This window comes from Myxine glutinosa, chromosome 5 (genome assembly GCF_964187855.1).
Source record: "Myxine glutinosa chromosome 5, kmMyxGlut1.1, whole genome shotgun sequence".
Taxonomy (NCBI): Eukaryota; Metazoa; Chordata; class Myxini; order Myxiniformes; family Myxinidae; genus Myxine; species Myxine glutinosa.
Genome location: NC_136265.1, coordinates 89,918,972 through 89,931,717, shown reverse-complemented (window position 1 = coordinate 89,931,717; position 12,746 = coordinate 89,918,972). Strand labels below are relative to the sequence as shown.

At 45.5% G+C, this 12,746-nt stretch overlaps 1 protein-coding gene across 1 annotated transcript in view; it reads left to right on the top strand.

Annotated features, from left to right (window-relative positions):
- Window positions 1–12,746, top strand: part of LOC137428469 (uncharacterized) — a 112,419-nt gene that overhangs the window by 59,498 nt on the left and 40,175 nt on the right. The gene's annotated exons all lie outside the window — the stretch shown is intronic.

Genomic DNA, 12,746 nt, shown 5'->3' with positions numbered 1-12,746 from the left:
TGGCGCAGCTGTCATGGCGACTTACATGTAGTCAGATGCAGCCATGGAAGGCGAAGATTCTGATGTTAGTTCTTCGGGGTTTTGCTTCATGCATGTCGTCAATACGCACAGCAGCGTGATTCCATGATTTAATAATTTTAAATAAGACAAGTCAGGAGACGACGATGGTTCACGAACGAGCGGTATTCAATGACAAAGGACGGACTATAACCGAAACAGGCCTGGACAGGCCAGGCCCGGAAATGTCAAAACGAAGGTTACTGACCTTGAAATGAGATAGAAAATAATGTATAATCAGTTATGAGGTTAGTTAGCTGCACAATACCGAAAATTCGGTTCGATTCCGACAACTTTGAAACTTTGACCTTTGTGACCTTCAAAGGTCGAATATTCTGAAATTTGTTGGAAAAGTTGTATTTCATGATGTATGTGATAATATAAGATCATGTACGACATTTGACCCTATCAGGAAGCGAACAATGTAATAAAACCATCAAAAATCGACTTTTCTAAATTTAGTAACCTTGTGACCTTGACCTTGGGGCGAAAATGAAAAATCGAGCTCCGTGGGGCTAGACACATGGCATTGGCCAAACCAAATACCGAAACCCCTGTCAGATTCCACCAACTCTCTCGGAGAAGATTTAGCTTGAAATCGATTACCCCCTAAAAAGACATCTTTTTCAGGCGTGGCTCCGCCCACAATGGGCGCAATACGCCCACTCTAGGCAGGACACAACTAGATAATGATATCAACCTCCCACCCAAGTATCATCAAGATCAGATGATCATCGGGTAGTTATGCTGCGGACAGACAGACACACACCCATGACGAATATAGTGGTCACTTGATAACTCGTGAACCAATTTAATAAGATTTTAAATAAGTTAATTTTTATAACATGCCAATTCATTTTTAATAAGAGCTTGGATAACTAGTTTGATAATTAATTTAAGTTCATGAAGAATTAAAATATATACATTGTTGCGGAAACAGAGCACGGCGCTCCCCCTTAGCGGGGGGGGGGGGGGGGGGTGGAGGGGGGGTAATCCTCCTATTTGCACTGGCCGTCTCCACTCCTGAAGCTGCCCAGCTCCCTCCACGAGGCAGGTGAGCAACTTCGCTCGAGACCACGGACAAGATGTTATTTGCCGAGCGGATTAGCAGCCCGCGGCTCGAACCATTAGCAGTACTAAAACCCGATTCTTATGCGTTGGCCAAATCGTGCCACAGGTATTCAATGGGGAAATCACAAAGATGAACGGATGTGAAGAAAGGAAAGCAAAGGTAGGAAGAACAGGGATTTATTATTAACTAGGGCATGCCCGTACTATATATAAGCTAGGACGTGCCCGTACGTGGGTGCCCGTTCCTTGCCAAAAATAAAAAATAAAAAAAATTTGTGTAGGGGTGTGTGTGTGTAAACATCCTAGGGCGTGCCCGTACGTGGGTGCAAAAAAACATGCGTGCAAACAACAACAACAAAAAAAAACTTTGAAACCACGTGGCAGTAACGACCACAGAACCCCCCCCCCCCTCTATTTACATGAATGGTTTGGTCCATTCGCAACGACCACAGAACCCCCCCCCCCTCTATTTACATGAATGGTTTGGTCCATTCGCAAAGCCAAAGCGAACGACCACAGAACCCCCCCCCCCTCTATTTACATGAATGGTTTGGTCCATTCGCAAAGCCAAAGCGAACGACCACAGAACCCCCCCCCCCCCCCTCTATTTACATGAATGGTTTGGTCCATTCGCAAAGCCAAAGCGAACGGCGAACGGCTAAATCGCCATAGCTCGGTAACTACTTCTGCGATTAATTTCAAACCTTGAAAAGGCACATCCTCGGGTCCCCAGCAATATACCTGGCAAGTTTCAAGTATATCGGACCGGTAGTTGTCGAGAAACAGCGGTCACAGACAAACATACACACATACAAACACACATACAAACACACATACACACATACACACAGAGATTAATGGAATTATAGATAGACTAGGGCATGCCCGTACTATATATAAGCTAGGACGTGCCCGTACGTGGGTGCCCGTTCCTTGCCAAAAAAAAAAAAAAAAAAAAAATTTGTGTAGGGGTGTGTGTGTGTAAACATCCGAGGGCGTGCCCGTACGTGGGTGCAAAAAAACATGCGTGCAAACAACAACAACAAAAAAAAACTTTGAAACCACGTGGCAGTAACGACCACAGAACCCCCCCCCCTCTATTTACATGAATGGTTTGGTCCATTCGCAACGACCACAGAACCCCCCCCTCTATTTACATGCAATGGTTTGGTCCAAAGCGAACGGCTTGCAGTGTTTGGTAAAGAAATCGCCATAGCTCGGTAACTACTTCTCCGATTAATATGAAACCTTGAAAAGGCACATCCTCGGGTCCCCAGCAATATACCTGGCAAGTTTCAAGTATATCGGACCGGTAGTTGTCGAGAAACAGCGGTCACAGACAAACGTACACACATACACACATACACACAGAGATTACTGGAATTATAGATAGACTAGGGCATGCCCGTACTATATCTATATCTAAAATTATATCCCCCCCTCTATTTACATGAAATGGTTTGGTTCATGAAATGTTTTGGTTCATTCGCAACGCCAAAGCGAACGGCGAACGCTTTACATGAAATGGTTTGGTCCATGAAATGTTTTGGTCCATTCGCAACGCCAAAGCGAACGGCGAACGGCTTGCGAGTACAGTGACAATCCCCCCGGGGTCCCCCCCTCTATTTATATCCCCCCTCTATCGAGAAATTATTATTTTCTCCGGAAGAAATCGAATTACGTACCGTAATGGCGCACGCGCTGGGCTCAGCATCAGCTCGCTCTCACATCGGCCACGCCTACGCAATAACGCGTTCTGTGATTGGATGCCGGAAGTGCAGTCCTCACTGTCCGGAAGGTCGTATATCGCAGTTACGATGAATCGCAAATTCGTTTTTATTAGTTTTAAAACATAGTTTAACGCCAACATAGTGCCAACATAGTTTGCAAACGTGAAATAAATGAATACGCTCTCAAATGTGCCATCCGAGGCAGAGTGTGTTCGCCACGTTCGGCACACGCGATAGCTCGCTGCTCTCTGATTGGTTGAATCGTTTTTTGGACATAGCTCGGTAAGTAATTGTCCGATTAATATGAAACCTTGAAAAGGCACATCCTCGGGTCCCCAGCAATATACCTGGCAAGTTTCAAGTATATCGGACCCGTGGTTGTCGAGAAACAGCGGTCACAGACAAACATACACACATACACACATACAAACACACAGAGATTAATGGAATTATAGATAGATTACTATTGTACAAAATCAAAGAAACCAAGGAGGAGGAAAGAAAACGAAAGTAATGTATAGAAGAGGAAGACAGTGCAATTCTACTTATCTATACAGGCTTAACTTATACCCAGGACAATACAGACAGAACAAACTCACTCACACGAATAGGGAATTGCAGATTGGATTGGCTGGAGGGAGAGGAAGGTGGGACCACAAGGCTGGAAGGTTTGCCAGGGCGGCACAGCAAGCAGGTCCTCTCCAGGCTGGAAGAGAGCAAGGCGGCGGCAGGCACACGTATTTCGTTGACACGCCTCTGGCTCCCTCGGTTATCTGCTGGTGGGGGCTTCCCCCCCACAGGTTATATAGCCACGCCCTACCAAGCCATGGCCACACCTTACCAAGCCGTGCCCACCGAGTCCTGGTTGGGCGCAAGGCTTCCTGGCTCCACCTCCTGAAGACGATGGGCCGGCCACGCCCTTCTCCCCCGAGTTGACCGCGTGCAAAATGGAGTTTGGGGCGATGGTGATGCCAATAACCCCACCCAATGCAACGGTGGCGAACGCCGCAGAAAACAGCCCAATGTTACTGGCACTCCGAAGAGATGATTGGGGGAAACTTGAAAAGGGAACTATCTTATGTCATTTGGTGCAATGCAGAGTCAACTAGTGGGAAACAGAGCCTTAAACTAACATAGAATAAGAAATAACTATAGAGAGGTCTATGATGGCCTACGTGCTTGTACATGGACTAGCTAAGGGGACGACCTTTGACCTTTACACACAAAACGGAGGTATTTACAAGAATTACTATTATTTACAGAGGGTGATATTTACAAACCCAGGATTCTCAAATCCGCAACAATATATATATATCACTCAGTTTGATATTAAAATTAGAATGGCCATCTTCTGGTAAAACATTTTTTAAAATCATTTCCATTTGTGTGTGTGTATATATACTGTGTGTGTGTGTGTGTGTGTGTGTGTGTGTGTGTGTGTGTGTGTGTGTGTGTGTGTGTGTGTGTGTGTGTGTGTGTGTGTGTGTGTGTGTGTGTGTGTGTGTGTGTGTGTGTGTGTGTGTTTGTGTGTGTGTGTGCGTGCACGTGTGTGTAGGTGTGCGTGTGAGAGGGTGTAGGACCTTGATCACCCAAACTCCTGGACGGTTTCCCCATCTCTACATAGACTACATACTTTATATTTAGAATTCCAATTCAGTTGTACACAGTTGTGCATTCAGTTGTACACTATATAATAATGGACACAAGATGGCGCTATATATTTTTCTAATTAGCATAACTAATTAATGTGCAACTTTTTGCACTGACGAGTTGTGAATTCTTTCTAAGTGATTTTTTATCTAAATCTTTGCAAAATTTGAGGTAGATACCAGAGGTGGGTCGCGAAAGTCAAAAACTAAGATTTTGGAGGCTTGGCCCACTGTCAAATTGTGCACCTGGGATGAGCAATGATCCCAAGAATGGTAAAGAAATTGATGTTTGGGTAAGGATGGAATTGTTATAGTTTCTCCAAAGTCTGTGTCTGAACACAAGGCCACATTATTGTTACGAATTTGGTAGAGCAATATGTAGAGCAGAGTAGATCTGAGTAGTTAACATGCTTCGAGATGTCGGGATGTCGCGATAGGGAATCTACCTGTAATAATAATAATAATAATAAAGGAGTCTTATGCAGCCCCATCAAGCAGAGTAAACGACCCTCATGGCGCTTTACATTATCATGCGAACGCACACACACACACACATACACAAACATACACACACACAGACACACCTTCACTCTTGCCCTATTCCTCTCCCTCCCCATTCAAAACCCACAGATGTGTACTCCCCCTCCTCCTCCCCTCCCTCCCCCGCACATGTACACAGACATACTCTCGATGTCTGTCCCACCTCAAACCAAAGGGAAAACAGGACTTAGACTTTAAAAGACTTGAGAAACAGATAGGTTTTGAGGGAGGTTTTAAAGGCAGGAAGAAAGTCAACATGTCGAACAGAGGAAGGCAAGTCATTCCAGAGCAGAGGTGCAGCAAAGGAAAAGGATTTCTTGCCAAACGACTTGGTGCTGGTGCGCGGCGGTTCTAAGGTCATAGAGTCGTCACTTGAACGAAGCCGTCGCCGAGGTTCATAGAGAGTGAGCAAATCGGAGAGATAGTGAGGTCCCGTTCCACACAATGATTTGTAACATAGTGTGCAAATTTTGTATTGCACACGAGCAGAGACAGGCAGCCAGTGTAAAGATTCAAAGAGCGGAGTAACATGGTCAGACTTCTTTGCCTTACAGACAAGACGAGCGGCAGAGTTTTGAACCTTTTGTAACTTATCCAAGAGAAACTGAGGGCAGCCAGCATACAAAGAATTACAATAGTCTAGCCTTGAGAGGACAAGGGCACAGACCTGAGTTAGAGCAGCTTGAGGAGTAAGAAAGTGGCGAATGGATGCGATCTTTCGCAGCTGAAAGTATGCTGATTTGCAAGTTTGAAGTACTTGCTTGGAAAATGTCATGTTACAGTCGAAAACCACACTAAGGTTCTTGGCCGACGAAACAAAGTTTACATCGGTTTCACCAACATGAATAGTGGTAGGAAGTGAACATTGTAGAGGACATCTGTGCGATCTTACAATCATAGTCTCTGTTTTAGCATCGTTCAGCTGAAGTTTGTTTTGGGTCATCCACGCCTTCACGTCGGCAATACAGCCTTCTAACACTTCAACAGTGGGCACGATTTGTTGAATCGTGCTTCCTTTGTACAGCTGATTGTCGTCCGCAAAGGCATGGCGATCAACTGAATGTCTGGCAACAAGATCAAATCGAGGCTGAGTTTACAAAAGAAAGAGGATAGATCCCAGGACTGAGCCCTGGGGAACGCCAAAGGAAAGCGGAGAAGGGGCTGATTTCTGGCCATTGACAACAACTGTTTGCACTCTATCAGTAAGATAGGACATCAGCCAAGAAAGGGGAGTACCAGTTATACCAAATGTGAGTTCAAGACGACGAATTAAGACACTCTGGTCAATCGTGTCAAAGGCGGCAGACAAGTCCAAAAGAGCAAGAACGGAAACCTTACCACAGTCAAGAGAGGGCAGAAGATCATTTGTTATTCTTAGGAGAGCGGTCTCGGTGCTATGGCCTGGTCTATATGCTGACTGGCGACAATTGAAAAGATTATTTGAAACTAGATGGTCATTCATCTGTGATAGCACAATTCTTTCTGTGATCTTTGACAGGAAAGACAGGTTGGAGATAGGACGGTAATTTTTCATGTCGTTAAGGTCAAGGGTGGGCTTTTTAAGAAGTGGTTTAACAAGAGCTTGCTTAAAGAGAAGCAGAAATGAACCCGTAGTCAGAGAATCATTGATAACTGCAGTAATAAATGGGAGGAGGGTGTCCAAACACTCAATAAACAAATCGGTGGGAAGGGGGTCAAGATCACATGTTTTTGTGTTTGACTTGAGGATTGTACATTTGACAATTTCCTCAGTAACAGGAGTAAACGAACTAAGAGGTCGTCCGTGAAAGCAGTGTTCAGCATCATCAAAGGAAAGGAGTGACTGCTTGTTAGGCTATGAGCCAAGGGGGTTGTTCGGTACCATATAGATGGAGTAAGGCTCATTGTGATTTTTAGCAAGATATATGTCCCTAGATATGAAAAAAAAGTGATAGCAGTGTATAACTCTCGGCCATCTCTGTGTTATCACCCGAAATATTATACGCCTGCTTCGCTTCGCCAAAAAATGTGATATTTGCTAAAATTGGAATAAATATATGTTTTTAAGGACCACAGAGTGCCAATAATTTGCATACTGGATGCCAACTAATATAGTAATAGAAAATAGAACATTTGTGGGGGTTATTTATCAAAATATTGATAAAATGACAAAAAATATGTTAAATTTAGTGAAAAAGTGGTCGAAATCGCTTCGAGTTCAGAATTCACATTGTACATTTTTGTCAATATTTCAAAAATGAAAACTCCCAGAGTAACATTTGACCCCTCAAAATCTTCGCAAGGAACCACTGCATTGGAATATATCATTACTTTGTAATATGGTGGTTGTTTGGGGCACATATTTTGGCAAAGTTCAAAATATGTTCAACCATACCCCCTAATTTTGATATTTTGGAACGAAACATAGCTTTTGAACATTCTAGGTTTATTCGTCTACTACTTTTGGTATCTCAGTGTAATTTTTGGTATTAGCTAGTATCCTAAAGTAGGTTTGTAACATCAGCTACATTATATTTCACAATGCATGCAAACTTGCTCCATACTCTAGGTTTATCATGATCTCTTGAACGAATACGCCTTGTTATTATACAGTATTATTACCAATATTGACAAAAATGTACAATGTGAATTCTGAACTCGAAGCGATTTCGACCACTTTTTCACGAAATTTAACATATTTTTTGTCATTATATCAAAAATTTGATAAATAACCCCCACAAATGTTCTATATTTCTATTACTATATTAGTTGGCATCCAGTATGCAAATTATTGGCACTCTGTGGTCCTTAAAAACATATCTATCTATAATTCCAGTAATCTCTGTGTGTTTGTTTGTTTGTACGTTTGTTTGTTTGTTTGTTTGTCTGTGACCGCTGTTTCTCGACAACCACGGGTCCGATATACTTTAAACTTGCCAGGTATATTGCTGGGGACCCGAGGATGTGCCTTTTCAAGGTTTCATATTAATCGGACAATTACTTACCGAGCTATGTCCAAAAAACGATTCAACCAATCAGAGAGCAGCGAGCTATCGCGTGTGCCGAACGTGGCGAACACACTCTGCCTCGGATGGCACATTTGAGAGCGTATTCATTTATTTCACGTTTGCAAACTATGTTGGCGCTATGTTGGCGTTAAACTATGTTTTAAAACTAATAAAAACCATTTCATGTAAATAGAGGGGGGGGGGGGGGGGGGATTGTCACTGTACTCGCAAGCCGTTCGCCGTTCGCTTTGGCGTTGCGAATGGACCAAAACATTTCATGGACCAAACCATTTCATGTAAAGCGTTCGCCGTTCGCTTTGGCGTTGCAAATGGACCAAAACATTTCATGGACCAAACCATTTCATGTAAATAGAGGGGGGGGGGGGGGATTGTCACCGTACTCGCACCCACGTACCCACGTACCCACGTACGGGCATTGCACCCACGTACGGGCATGCCCTAGTTTATTCCAATTTTAGCAAATATTGCATTTTTTTGGCGAAGCGAAGCGGGCGTATAATAATATTTCGGGTGATAACACAGAGATGGCCGAGAGTTATACACTGCTATCACTTTTTTTTCATATCTAGGGACATATATCTTGCTAAAAATCACAATGAGCCTTACTCCATCTGTATGGTACCGACCGGTCAATTTGGGGGGTCTGGCTCATAGCCTATGTCAAGATCGTTTCTTATTGACTGAATTTTATTGTGAAAGAAATGCAGGAAGCATTGGGGTAGTTCGTTTTGAGGAAATACAGTGGGAAGAACGGATTTATTTTTGGTGGCAAACAGGCGGTTGGTAATGCTGAACAGTTGCTTGCAGGAGGAGCTCCTAGTAATCCGATCAGAAATATATGACGTTTTTGCTTTCAGAATGATTTTTATGACGAGTCTTTTCGCTATGTTATGCAACTGTTTATGGACTGTGAGGCCAGTCTTCAGCCACTGTCTCTCAGCACGTCGTCGTTCCTTTTTGGCAGCCCTGACTTCGTCGCTGACTGCGCTGAACCACGGAGTACTCCTGCGTCTGGGAACGGCACGCCGTGTCGCTGGAGCATGACAGTCCAACGCTGTGCGGAGGCAACAGTCGAGGTCTTCTGCAGTGACATAGGAACGGCCAGAGAGACGGGTGTGAAGGTCCTCTTTAAAGGCGGAACGGTCGATGGCACGAATGTTGCGGGCAGTGATGGTGGGCTGAAGACGAGGAACAGCAATACTCAGGTGGCTGATGACACAGAAGTGGTCTGAGGTGATAGCACAGGTCACTGACGTGGACTGCACCAACTGATCATCGCATCTGTGCACTAACCAATCCAGGGTGTGTCCTTTAACGTGTGTAGGTTGGGAGACAGACTGAGACAGACTAAAAGTAGAAAGGAGGTCAATGATCTTTGAAGTGAGAGGATGTTATGGTTGGTCGTAGTGGACGTTGAAATCTCCAAGAATCAAGACGAAACCAGGAAGAGTATTGCAGTGGTCGAGCAGATTAGGAAGCTGGGTCACGAACATAGAGTAAGTAAGCTTGTTTTTCCGGTTAGGTGGAGGTCGGTAGAGGCAGAAGAAATGAAGAGTGTTTTCTGACAGAGTGATGGTGACATGGGCTAGCTCGTAGGATGAATGGTCGAACGAAAAAGTCGTGGTGAAGGAGACAAAGGGAGAGAAGTTGTCTCTGTAAATAACAGCCACGCCCCCACCCCGAGAGGAGCGAGGAAATGACTGCAGGGTGTATCCAGGTGGGTTGAGATCAGCACATCTCGCTTCGTCGCCACTGGGTCGGAGCCAAGTTTCGGTCAGAAAAAACACGTCTATCATTATCTTGAATAAAAGAGGTAATTTCCGTTCGCTTGTCAGGACTACTTACAGACTGAGCGTTGAATAAGGTGAGATACAGGTCAGAACGGTGTTGTTTTGGTGCTGTGTATGTTCTACAGGGATAGATGAGGTTATTGAAGTTGACAGGAGACACTTTTTCGCAGGAATTATTAAAATGTGGGCCGGGTCGTCGCTGGTCGCGAAAATAAATCACAATCGGTGTTTTTCTCTGCTTTCTCCTCCTGCCTCGCTTTGTGCATTTTCTCAGGAGACCAACGCCGATTTCAAGTTCTCCGAGGCCTGACACGAGTCCAGGAGTCAATCGAGTGGTGTTGTTTAAAGACAAAAGTTTTTGCCGAGTGTAGCGAATAGGCCTCGGGATAGAGGAGTAAGAGCGGATAGTCGAGCTCGGTACATGCAGCGGTGCGTGCAGAGGTGGGGTGAGCGATGGGGTGAGCGATGGGGTGGGCGGTGGGGCGGGCGATGGGGCGAGCGGTGGAACGAGCGATGGGGCGAGCCGTGGGGTGGGCGATGGGATGAGCGATGGGGCGAGCGATGGGGCGAGACGGGGAAAAGAACTGTCTTGTTGAGAGGCGCACACCGGGGCTGCGTGAGGCTCAACGAAAAAACATGGCGGGTACTTACAGTTCAAAATTTTCAACTTGGTGGCGAGTAAAAACCAAAGTACTGCAAATCTCACGTGCAGACATGCCGCCATAAGCCAGGAAACGAAACAGGGATCCATCACAATCATTCACACAAAGCACAACACGACAGCACACGCTAAATCCAACAGAATCAATCAAATACACGGGACGAGCGACTCAGCTCAGCCTGCTAGGCGAATGACCCAGAAGTTAATCTGGGAATAAGTAATAAGTCATGTGTAGGCATTTGTCGGGTTAAGGTGTATAACTGTGGATCTACCAGGAGATTCGGGTGATAGGTCGTGTAGGGGTTAATCAGTAGAGCCCTTGTATGTCTCACCTGGTAGTCAAACCTTTGTCCATTATGGCACTGCAGACCACATAAACATTAGTTAGGACCTTTAGTACAAAACTAAATGATGCCTTCCCCCATGACATGACTTAGGAAGAAATCGGACTAGAACACCGCCACAATTGGCCGCCACCATTTACACCTCCGAGAGGCCTACCCACCTCGCATAGCAGGTGCTGTGACCAAGGAGCAGGAGCGGGAGAGTGGAGTGACGCAGTGGGCATGCCCCTGGATGAGCCGGCGAGCTCTGATTGGCAGAGCAGTACGCCAATGCTGACGTCATCGGCCAGAGATATTAACGGGGGCCGGACGCCATTTTCGGCAGTTGAGTGAGCAGTTCAGATGAGATCAGAGCCCCGACTTGAGTTGGACCAGAGAGAGGAGTGCAGATCTGATCCCGAGTTGAGCGCAGAGAGCCCAAGCGGAGTTGGCAGTTCACAGTTCGAGAGTTGAGCCTGAGCAGTTGCCGAACGCCACTGCAAAGTTCAGTAGTTGGTCCCAAGCAGTTGGATTCCTGGCAGCGCAGTTCAGAGACCCCGACCCGAGTTGGGCTGAAGTGTAGCCTGAGTGGAGCTCGCTGTCCTGCTGTGGGACCTCGTGGTGCTTTGGAGCTTGGTGCACGGACCTCGTGTGCAGCGGCGAGGGCGTTGGCTCGGGCCTAGCGGGGCGTGCGAGGCGGACGGAGGATTCTTCCAGGCCAGGAATTGAAGACGACAAGACAGCTAAGACCAAGCTCCGTGTACCCAATTACATAACGGACGTTTTTATTTTCGTAATTCATAATCCCTCGTTTTGTTTCTGAAGTCGGTGTGCGGGATCCCGATTTAGTACCTTATTTTATTACCGGCACGTGTTTTTCCTGTCCTTGCCCTTTTCCTGAATAAACCCTTGCATTATTTTCTGTACACACTTGAACGCAGTTTACCACCTGATTGAATTGATAGCTAAGGCTGCGGGGACTTGCGCTGCTTCCCTCCATTCCGCGCGCTTAGGGGTTTTAGATTTTGGAATCTGCTATTGAGCTTCCGCCTTGGAGTTAAAGCCTTCGTGATCGGCAATCCGCGACCGCCAAATATTAATTTCGGCGGTTGCGCGACATTATTTTCTGTCTCACCGATGTTCTCCAGGTATGCAATCATCATTTTCCTCCAATCACCATCCTTTTGGGCTGCTCAGATACCCTGGAGGTGTGCACACGGCTCTGAGCTATCTCACCTTTGTTTGACCCTCAGCCCAGCTACAAACTGCCATCCTGGTTTATCACACGCAGGAAATACATCAATATGTGCACCATCTCTCGGATGGAGGTTAAGCTGGGGGTCCTGTCTGTTCGCATTAGTTGGTGGATGTTATACATGCCATGGTGTCTTTCGCGAAGTATGAGTGAGTTATTACGGACACCCTGGACAACTTGCAAATACCTGCTCACTCGGTCCCGTAACCTGATGGAGTGTTGACCGATCTTGGTTTGTATTCCCTGACACTCTGTGTGGAGATAGAGAATGGTACCTGGTGATGAGTGTCCTTTCATCTCCAATCCCATATGAAGTTTGAGTTCTCCACAGCCAAGAAAATCTTTCAATCCAAGAAATTCTCACATTGTCATCTTCCCTCATTAAAAACGATTCTATCCTGGAAATGTCACGTGTTCATCCTGAACTTGTGGTTTTGGTTTTGTTTGTGTTCTGATTTCCTTTTTGATCCAAGAGAAAAACTTTCAATGCTGAGGCAGCCATTTTGTATTTGTCTCGTCCAACTGTTATCAATTATTACCTGCAGCGATGTTTTCTCAAATGGTACCCGTGTCTTCTTGTGTTTATATTTCATTATTTTGTCGTTATTTAATGTGTGGATCTCTACTGTCTCGTCACGTGTTTGTCGGACTCCACGACTCTC